The sequence below is a fragment of the Coffea arabica genome, chromosome 2c (genome assembly GCF_036785885.1).
Source record: "Coffea arabica cultivar ET-39 chromosome 2c, Coffea Arabica ET-39 HiFi, whole genome shotgun sequence".
NCBI classification, from domain to species: Eukaryota; Viridiplantae; Streptophyta; class Magnoliopsida; order Gentianales; family Rubiaceae; genus Coffea; species Coffea arabica.
In genome coordinates, this window is record NC_092312.1 from 44,279,589 (window position 1) to 44,290,677 (window position 11,089).

Sequence of the window (11,089 nt, forward strand, 5' to 3'; positions counted from 1 at the left end):
AGACCAATGGTGCTCATGAATAGTACTAGATTGTTCTCTTTTGAAAACTTTAAGTTGTATTACAGCTGGTGGCCATAGTAAATATTCTTTTGGGTTGTATTAAGCTTGAGAGCTGACTATTGTAAGTATGAAGTGTTTTGGAATACTTTAAATATATATATCGAAGTTATTTGAAATATTCCTAGTTTTGAATTATGGATTGTACCGAATCCTGGCGAGAGTTGGGTAGGCATCTCGCCGATACCCTTGGGTTCGCCCTTGGGAGAAGTGGGGGCGTCACAGAATGAGCCCTTACCCAAAACATGAAAGTTGTTGGTAATTGAGTTAGCTAGCTACCTGTAAAATTTCAACTCAATCGGAGCACTGTAGCATGTGAAATGACGGAAATACCCTTGACTGCCCATAAGCCCTGTTTCGCGGACAGTTTTCTATTTCGTGGAGATTTCCATTTTTTACCCTAAAAATGCATGATTTGGCTTTGGAGGTCTTCATAAGAAATGTAGGTATATGTCTTTGCTTCGAAACGCCATAAAATTTGTTTTAATCTGACAAGTGTAGTTTCAGTTGTGGTTATTGTTCTGAAAGGTGTGTTTTATAGTCTATGATTTGTATATGGTTGATTTGAGATGAATTGGTATTGATTGTAGGATGGAAAAGTAAGGAAATGCAGGGGATATGCTATCCAAATTTTGGAAATGTTGGATTTCTTCGAGTTTGGTTTGGTTTGGGATAATTATAAGAAGGGCTTTTGGGTTTGTTCGAGCCCTAGGTCTTTGTCGCGCCCCATTTTTTATAAGAAAATAAATTAGTTTAGGAAAATGAATTTTTTGATTTAAAAAGAAAATGAAAAACATGTGGATCTAAATGGGACTTGCAAATGCGACGATTCAACCCAAAATATAGTTTAAAAAGGGTTTCTTGAATGAAAAATTGGAGTCGCCACTTGATATAGAGTTAAGGTGTACCAAGTCAACTAAAATGAAATTTTAAAGAAAAAATGGAAAACCCTTTTTAAACGACTCCAAATCTACGTAAATCAAAGAAAAAGGTTCGGGAGTCACATTTGAAGAAAGGGAAGGCAAGGATAAAAATCCGAGGAACCCTTTCAACCTAGCCAAGGCTAGTTGCGTGATTTAGTCAAGGATTTTCTTATTTTAACCAAAAAGATTTATCACATTTGGACATGCTATATGAATGCAATCCCTAAACCTAAGAGGGTATCGAGGGGTCGAAATGTATCTTTAAAGTTTATTTGGTACCAATCACATTAATTGTGATGCCCAATAATGACCCTTTGGAGAGGTCGCAAATAATGCAAAAATATGAGTCTTTAAGAAGAGGAAAATGATAAAATAATTATAGAAATATACATGTCTTAAAGGAATGCATCATGTCGGTCTTAAACCAATCCATAGAGAGTTGCTACAAGGAAGGAAGGTGGGCTGGAGTGGAGTTGTTTTGAGAGAAAGCAGGCTGTATTTTGCTGCTCATCCTGAGGATTGAAGGTATTCTTGGTTGAGAGTTACTTTATCTCCTTAATCTTGCATTTGGTTGGAGTTTTGGCTTGTTTATAGTAGGTTTTGTGGCTGATTTTGTGGTTTTAAGTTGTGAGCTATTATTTCCAGTTTTTCTTGGTTATTCCAGCTTTTGTTGAGTATTGTCAGCTTTACTTTGAGTTGTAAACCTGCCATAAAGATTTTCCAGCTTATACATGTAATTTTGGCATTACTTGAGGAATTTCTAGCCTTGTTGGTGAATTTCCAGTGTAGGATTTAATTTGTCAACTTGAGTATGTGATGGATATATACTATGTAAATGTCTAATTTAGTGAGTTTAATGGCCTAGTAAAACTTGTGGACTTGACTTGAGTTGTTTGGCCATGGAGTGTAGCTTTGAAATTTGAGGGAAAAGTTAGGGCAAAACAAGGGAAGGTGCTGTCCGCTTTCTTTCATATAGTGTAGGTGAGTAAAAATGAGGGACGTGGTGTGGATTTAGGTTGGTTTGGCCTAATCTCATTTAAAGTTGCTTGAATTCGCCTTGTTTGAGTCATAAGCAGCATTTTCTTTGTACTAAAATCGTGCTTTTGCATAAGGAAGGAAAATGATGGTTTCTAGTAACTTGTATCCAATTGTAACTTGAAAACTATAATTGGTTTTCTTCCAAAGTTGTGAATATACCTCACCTATGTTTTGCTAAGTCTTGTGGGTTATTTTTACATGAATCTTTCCTTTGATATTGACAAGACAAGTTGGGCATTTTGAAACCTTGTTGATTGCATCTTGCTATGTGACATTCACTCGCAGATTTCGGGAGTAACCAGGGTGTAGGGTCTGAGTGTGACATTGATAAGCAGTAAATCATTTGGTGAGTGTTCCTTGCAAGTGTGTGCTTTAAATGACTATGTGGAATGTTATAAATGTTGTCTGAATGTTAAATGCTTTCCAATGATTTCTGTGACAATTATAGCAACATATTGATTTATGTCATCTACGCTTTTCTCTGATTTATCAATAATTTAGAATTTTTCTTCCAAAGGGAAGAAGAAAGGTGTAGAGGTTACTGCTCCCTTCTTTTCGGATGCCAATGAAGAGGCATAAAAAAGCCATTATGCTTTGTAGCATTTTGTTTACCTATTTGGTAAGATCTATCTCTTTATATTCCCTGTTTATTTTTTTCTTGTCCTTTTCATGTTTATAGTTGTTGTTGTTGATTGTCTTGGAGGCCCTCAACATAGAAGGAAGGTCTGAAGCACACCACTTGTTGGGTATCTTGTGTGTCTAAGATTGCTTATGATCCTGGTAATTGCTTACTGTTTGCTTCATTATCTTGAGACATGATTTTAGTATGACGTTGCCTTTAGCTTATAAGACTGATAAGAAGAGGGTTGACTATGTGAAATCTTAGAAACCCATGACTACCAACTGTTTGATGAAATGTCTATTGAAACTTCAAATAATTAGTTCTTAGGTTGATTGCAAATGTTAAGTTAAATCTAGATGTTTTTGGGATCTCTTGAGAAGGTTCTTTGAACAAAAGAATTGCCCTATTCAAGTTTTCTTGCTATTTACTTGCCTACTCTCCAGCATTGACAAAAAAGTTTTGGTACTTCTATTAATTTTTGTTCCTGCTGTTTTTTTTCTCTATACTTATGAGGATGTTAAAACTTAGTTTGAAGCAAGAGTTTTAAAGTTAGCATGCTTGAGTTAACCAATTTAATCAAATAGGAAACTAAGCATTTCTTCATAAAATAAAGTTAGGAAATGATTAGTCTAAGTCCATAGATTCTCTACTTATATATCATACAAATTGAATCTAATTTGCTTCTCAACTGAATTATAGCAACTGATACAACTACAGTCACTGGCTATTAGCAACGGATAGTACTCTTAAAGAGTCTCAACATGTAACAATTATTTTTTCAAATATGAATTCACTGTGCGGTGGACAATAGAGCATGTTCTTGAGTAAATGATTTTGGGAACTGATTATGATTGTGATTCTATAATTTTTCTTTTGTAGGTTTTCCATTCATTGTAAAGTCATTCTATCTTGTCTTCTTACTAGGCTTCAATATTTGGTATGTTTTTGTAGGATTTCCATTCTAACTGCATGTTTCGCGTCTGTATTGTAGACACGAAAATTTGTATTTATTCTTATTTTATTTTTTATTATTTATTTATCTATTTATTCATTTCATGATATTTTATTTTTATTTCTTACTTTTTCTAAAGAAAATCATTTCAATTCATTTTTAGCAAAATTAGAAAGAAAAGAAAAAAAAAGAAAAGGACAGCAAAATCAGATTCTTTAAAAAAAAAAAAAAAAAGGAACTGTGCATCTTCCCTAGCTTCGTACAAGAAGCATAATAGTACAGGCGATGCAACTGGCATTTTGGAGGAATTTTGTTGGCATTTTTTTCCTTTGTTTTCCCTCCAATGTGTTGCTGGTACAAGGAGCCACATCACCATTACAAATTTGGCCAAGAACATTCTGGAAGATAGCCATCAAATGGCTCAAAAGATTGCAGCAAAACTTGGGTTTCATATGAACCATTGAGATGAGGTTTCAGCAACCCTTGTCTCATGCAAATGGAACAAAACGCGAGGATTAGGGTAAGAAAAAGATAGGAAAGGTGGCGGAAAAAAGGAAAAAGAGAGAAAGGAGAGAAAATAGAGAGAAAAAAAGAAGGGAAAGAGCAGAAAAATTTTGTGAAAAAAAAAACTTGAACCAAGGTTGAGCATCTGGCCTCCTTCGTGAGCAAAATCCTATCCCAACGTTAGTCTTTTAGAGGATTTCCGTTGGGGAAACTGGGTAATTTCCTACTCAAAAAATACAACTAGTGATTAAACCGATTCAGTAATTCCTAGGAAAGATCGTTAAAACAATCTCCTTAGACAGAATTACCATTCCAAGTAAATTCTCAGGAAAGGCTGGAGGGGTCACAAGCCCACTCAAAAAATACAACTAGTGATTAAACCGATTCAGTAATTCCTAGGAAAGATCATTAAAACAATCTCCTTAGATAGAATTACCATTCCAAGTAAATTCTCGGGAAAGGCTGGAGGGGTCACAAGCGGTCCCACTTAAAACCCAGTCTTCTAAACAGAACTTACGTGCATGATGTATTATCACAACTAGACCTGTGTATACAAAAATATTACGTACACACGAATAAGAAAATACACATAAATGAATCGTATAAAACACTACAAATAAACCCGACAAATATAGACAAATATATTGAATACTATACTACAATAGAAAAGAAACTACTAAACAAATGTGGAATAAATAAAAAGAGATAAGGAAATAATGCACCCGAAAATTGATAACGGAGTTCGGCCAATTTTGCCTACTCTCCAACCACCACTCAAGCAGCCTGCTTTTATAATTTAGGAGAAGAAAGATTTACAAAAGAATTATAAAATCCTTTTTGGGTAATTCTTTTGTTCGTGTTTTTGGTACATTTCAATTTGGAGGATTTTGAGAGTTATTTATAACTCTCAAGCCAAGCTTCTACTAATAATCCCACCGATGTGGGATAGAAATTGATGCCACAAATTCAACAATTGTGACTTGAAAAAGTCTACAATTTAGGCTTTGAATTCAACAAATCTCCACCTTGGCATAATTTCTAATCCCACCCAAAAATACAAAACTTCTCCCTCAAACAAATAACAAATGGCCCTAGCGGTACCTCCAAATTTGCGCCGTCAGGCGCCAACTCAAATGTGCAGGATGTTAACCAAGTTTAAACAATGTTCAAACTTGATTTTTGTAATCACCTTGCTCAGCATATCTGCAGGATTTTCCGTAGTCCGAATCTTCTGGAGAAAAATCTCCTCTTCTTCGAGAATTTTCCGCACAAAGTGATAGCGAACATCAATGTGCTTCGTTCTTGCATGAAAGACCTGGTTCTTTGCTAAGTGAATAGCACTTTGACTGTCACAAAACACGTCAATGTCTTTTTGACCAACCCCCAAGTCTTCAAGCAATCCTTGAAGCCAAATTGCCTCCTTCACAGCTACTGTAATCGCCATGTATTCCGTCTCCATTGTAGACAAAGCCACCGTTGACTACAAAGTAGACTTCCACCTAACTGGAGCTTAGCAAACGTAAACGAATAACCAGTTGTAGAACGTCGCTTATCCAAATCACCTGCATAGTCAGAATCACAATATCCAACTACACATTATCCAAGTGATTTATCCTGCTCAAATACTAATCCAACATCTACGGTATTTTGGATATATCGTAGAATCCATTTCATAACTTGCCAATGACCCTTTCCCGGATCATGCATAAACCTACTTACCACACCAACTGCCTATGAAATATCAGGTCTCGTACACACTATTGCATACATTAAACTACCAACTGCATTAGCATACGGGACTTTCGCCATGTATGCTCGCTCTTTATTCGTTTTTGGAGATAATAGGCTACTAAGTTTCAAATGAGGAGCAGGCGGAGTACTTACAGATTTTGAATCTCCATTCATGGCAAAACGTTGTAGTACCTTCTTCAAATACTGCTTCTGTGTCAGACAAAGCTTGCTGCTCGTTCTATCCTGGCTTATCTCCATGCCGAGAATCTTCTTGGCTTCTCCCAAATCTTTCATCTCGAACTATTTACTCAACTAAGCCTTCATTGCACGTGGATCCAATTTTGATTCATTTACATGATAATATGCAGTAGAACCAAAAATACGCAAAGAATCATAATCTGTTGCAGGTTTTTCAAACCATACCTCTAATGGAGTCTTGCCATCGATTGCATATGATGGTAAGCGATTAACGAGATGTTGAGCGTATGTCACAGTCTCAACCCAAAACTTTCTGTCTAACCCAGCATTAGACAGCATGCAACGTACTTTCTCCACTAGTGTCTTGTTCATACGCTCTGACACCCCATTCTGCTGCGGTTTTCTTCTAACTGTGATGTGCCGAACTATGCCACACTCTTGGCATATCTTCTGGAAGGGATCACTCTTGTATTCTCCACCGTTGTCTATTCGGAGAATCTTGATCTTTCTTCCCGTTTGGCTTTCAACCTGAGCTTTCCATTTAAGGAAAATCCCTAGCACTTCATCCTTGCTCTGCATAGTAAACACCCAAAGTCTTCTGGAAAAATCATCAATAAAAGTGACAAAATAATACCTGCCACCAAGAGATGGAGTCTTGGCAGGTCCCCACACATTTGAGTGCACATAATCCAAAATATCCTTGGTATTATGGATACCAGTGCCAAATTTCACTCTTCTTTGTTTTCCCAGAATACAATGTTCACAAAATTCTAATTTGTAAACTTTCGTACCTTTCAATAATCCTTTTTTGATAAGATTTTGCAAGGATTTTTCACCAGCATGTCCCAATCGCGTGTGCCACAACTTTGTTGCCTCCGCATCCTTCTTGCTTCTGGAAGATGTTGTTGCTGCTGCTGTCCCAACAACTGTACTACCTTGGTAGTAATATAGATTATTCTTCCTCACACCTTTCAACATCACAAGTGCTCCCGAAGTTACTTTATGAATTCCATCTCGCATCTTCAAAATTTACATCTAAATTTAATAGGTCTGCTACTAACTGATTAAACATAATGATGTGTTCATTCATAGTAGTACCTGATTGGTAATCGAATCGAAACAATTTTTTCTTCATTAGGAGTTTATTCTGACCACTCTTCTTCAGAAATTTCTCCTCCAATGACCTCCACAATTTCTATGCAGAAGTCTCGTTCTTGAAAGCATATTTTTGCTCTCTGGACAAACACGATCGAATAGTTCCGCATGCCAACCGATTTATGGTACTCCACTCCTTCTCTTCTATGTCATCTGGTTTCTTTTCTTCAATGGCAATATCAAGACCTTGTTGGAAAAGAGAATCCATGACCTCGCCTTGCCACATGCCGAAATGGCCAGTACCGTCAAATGTCTCCACCGCCAGCTTTCAAACTTGACATTGGAATTCTCGACCATGTGGACGGGAAAGCCGATGCCCCAGATATAATTCTTGACGTGGAATTATCATATGCCATTACAGATTCAAATGACAGTATTCAATATAACAAACTACAAACAAGCCAAAGGACGAACCTTCGGCTCTAATACCACTTGTTGGGGAAATCGGGTAATTTTCCACTCAAAAAATACAACTAGTGATTAAACCGATTCAGTAATTCCTAAAAAAAAAATGTTAAAACAATCTCCTTAGACAGAATTACCATTCCAAGTAAATTCTCAGGAAAGGCTGGAGGGGTCACAAGCGGTCCCACTTAAAACCCAGTCTCCTAGACAGAACTTACGTGCACGGTGTATTATCACAACTAGACCCATGTATACATAAATATTACGTACACACGAATAAGAAAATACACCCAAATGAATTGTATAAAACACTACAAATAAACCCGACAAATATATTGAATATTATACTACAATAGAAAAGAAACTAGTAAACAAATGCGGAATAAATAAAAAGAGATAAGGAAAGAACGCACCCGAAAATTGATAACGGAGTTCGACCAATTTTGCCTATTTTCCGAGCACCACTCAAGCAGTCTGCTTTTATAATTTAGGAGAAGAAAGATTTATAAAAGAATTACAAAATCCTTTTTGGGTAATTCTTTTGTTAGTGTTTTTGGTACATTTCAATTTGGAGGACTTTGAGAGCTATTTATAGCTTTCAAACCAAGCTTCTACTAATAATCCCACCGATGTGGGATAGAAATTGATGCTACAAATTCGACAATCGTGACTTGAAAAAGTCTACAATTTAGGCTTTGAATTCAACAATTTCTTCATTTCTGCACCATACACGGTAATAGAGGGACAACTTTTGTTCACAAACATCTCTAAGCATGTTGAATTCGGGCTTGAAACCACTACTTCATCAGTCCTTGAAGCCCGTTCCAGGAAGCTTCAATCTTCAAATTCTTGTGCTTGGATTCGTTTCTTTTGAGGTTCAACACATTGTTTCATCGTTTTAAAGCGCCAAAGGTGATGTATTTCGTCTTTTCCCGTTTCATCTAAGCGTAGATTTGCATCAAACTTGTCAAAAATTCTTGCCAAACTTGTTTCCTATTTTCTTTCATTTTTCTATAGTTTTTCTACTTATTTCGTAGTAGTAGATCAGATTTCCTTGTTAATGTTGCATTGAACTTTGCCTATGGATCTTAGGTCACATAGGTTTGTATTTTTGGGTCTGAATTCTTGGTTTTTCCCTTGGCAAAGTTGCTACGTTTGATGAACTAAAAAGAGAAGAAGTTGCAAAAGATGTTTCGAATGGCTTGCATGAATCTTCAGAAAAATTGCAGTTTGGCTCCCTGACTTTTGCATAATTACACTAAGGCCCAAAAGTTTGTGAAAACAAAGCAAATCTGCCCTTTTCAAGTTTTGATCTTCTTTTATATATTTTAAACATGTTATTGAGCATATTATTTCCGGATTTGAGGGCATAATTAATGTTTAATAATTTTGGTAGATTTATTTTTCTATATGAACTTGTTTTTTCATTCATTGGGTTTTGAAAAATAAGTTTAGATTTGGGTTAAGGATTATTTGGTTGGGTTTAACAAATGGATTGTTGGCTTATTTCCTTTGAGTTATGGCATGAGCTGGAAGGCTAAAGCCCAAACATTTTGGTTGTTTTTTTCTCGGCCAAAAGAATGGGCTGATCCATTCCTTCTCATTTGGATTTTCAGTGGGCTAAGGGAATCGTCGGCCCAAGGAAAAGAAAAATGGCCTAGTGGCCTAGTTACTTAAGAAATCTGATACAAAAATTGCAATTTGGCCCTTGTTCTTTTGAGTATTTGCATTATGGTCCTAAAAACTTTGAATTTTTTTCAATTGGATCCCTAATTTAATAGTACTTTGGTTCCTAAAATTTATTTTCTTTTATTTTGACCCCTAATCTTTGTAAAAATTATAATTTGACCCCAAAATTTTCTCTTTTTTTGCAATTAGATCTCTAATAGTTTTGATTTCTTAAGAATAATTTGTCTATCTTTCTTAATTGTTAATTATACTTCATTCAAATGCTTTTAATTGGTACATTTCATGATTATTTCTACTTCTTTATAATTTATTTGTTAATTAAATTGATGTTTTGATTATTTTGTTAATGTTGAGGTATAAATAGGACAAATCCAACCTCATTTAACCACTACTTCAAGGGAGGTATCTTCTTTTATTATTTTAAATCCTCTTATGTGCTCCTATGTGTTTTTTTATGTGTAATTGCACATTTTGAGTGTTTTTTCTTTTAATTACTCATTTTATTCATTTTAAGTTTCATTATTCTATTTAATTTTGATGATTATTTGAGAGGCATTTAAATGCCAAGTTGTAATAGATAGATGCTCAAGATATATATTTTAGCTAAGCTATGTAATAGATAGGTTTTAATTTTGTCAAAATGTAATTAGTTAAATAAATGTAATAGTTAGGTCTTTATACATGTTTCTTTACTTGTGTGCTTGCATGCTTGTGTGTTTATGTATTTATTCGCTTTCTTTAGAGTTTTGCATCTAGATATTATGCTTGTGTGTTACGTGCTCTATGTACTTTATGTGTTTACTTGCTTTAATTATGTTTTATATGATTTATTTATTTATAATAAATGCGTGATATCACCACACTAGTCCAACGCTAGTTGTGGTCTTTCTTTCCATTTTTCCACTAGTCCAACACTAGTGAGAACTTATAGACATGGACTAGTCCAATATTAAACCTTTTAGGTCATTTTTGCCCTAGATTCATACCTTCGCGTGACAATTTATTGCATCTCATGCATCTTTTCCTATTTTAGGTTATTTTCATTTACATGACATTTCCCCTACTCTTATTATTCCCTTACCTCCTATATGTTTGGACCATATCATTTAGAATTGCATTTCATTTAGGAAATTAGAAGAAGGCTAGTCCATTTGCTTGACTAAGTTAGGAGAGTCACCCTTCAAATATGGGAAATGAACGAATATAGTTTCTTAGTCTTAACACGCTTGTATCCCCTCTATAAAAAGAAAAATTGAGTCATGAATCTTAGTCCCCATACCCATTATTTTGCATTCCCTTTTTCTAGGTCATATATATTTATCTATACATTATAATTTTTCTTTTTCGAGTCTTATCCTTTGCATTCTTCGTGACCTCTCCAAAGAATTGTTTTGGATTTCACAATTAATGTGACTAGCACCAATTAAGTTTTGAAGAGACATCTTACCTCTTTCGATACTCTCTATGTCTAGATTTGTATCCATATAGAAACACCATAATGTGATAAGTTTATAAGTTAGATAAGAAAATTTTTTTACTAAATCTCGCAACCAGTCTTGGATAGGTTGAAAGGGTATCCTGAATTTGAGTTTATCAAATCTTTGTCTTTCCTTTCTTCAACTGTGACTGTCGAACCCTTTTCTCTTATTTTCAAAGACCTGGAGTCGTCTAAAAGGGGTTTTATTATTTATTTATTTAAAAATATATTTTGGGAGATTTGGTACACCTAAATTCAATACCAAGTGACAGCTCCTATTTTTTTCTAAAAATCATTTTTAGACTATTATTTTGGACCAAAACCGTTGCATATTTTAA